Genomic DNA, 498 nt, shown 5'->3' with positions numbered 1-498 from the left:
CCTCCAGCTTTGTTCTTTTGACTTAGGATTCTCTTAGCAATGTGGGCTCTTTTTTGGTTTTTGAACTTTAAAGCAGTTTTTTCCAACTCTGTGAAGAAAGTCATTGGTAGTTGGATGGGAATGGCATGAATCTATAAATTACCTTGGGCAGTATGGCCATTTTCATGATATTGATTCCTCCTATCCATGAGCATGGTGTGTTCTTCCATTTGTTTGTGTCCTCTTTTATCTCACTGTTTGTAGTTCTCCTTGAAGAGGTCCTTTACATCCCTTGTGTGTTGGATTCCTAGGTATTTTATTCTCTTTGAAGCAATCGTGAATGGAAGTTCATTCATGATTTGGCTCTCTGTTTGTCTGTTATGGGTATATAAGAATGCTTGTGATTTTTGCACATTGATTTTGTATACTGAGACTTTGCTGAAGTTACTTATCAGCTCAAGGAGATTTGGGGCTGAGATGATTGGGTTTTCTAAATATACAATCATGTCATCTGCAAAC

Source organism: Colobus angolensis, unplaced genomic scaffold, assembly GCF_000951035.1.
Source record: "Colobus angolensis palliatus isolate OR3802 unplaced genomic scaffold, Cang.pa_1.0 Scaffold166, whole genome shotgun sequence".
Lineage (NCBI taxonomy): Eukaryota > Metazoa > Chordata > Mammalia > Primates > Cercopithecidae > Colobus > Colobus angolensis.
Note: the sequence above shows the minus strand (reverse complement) of the source record.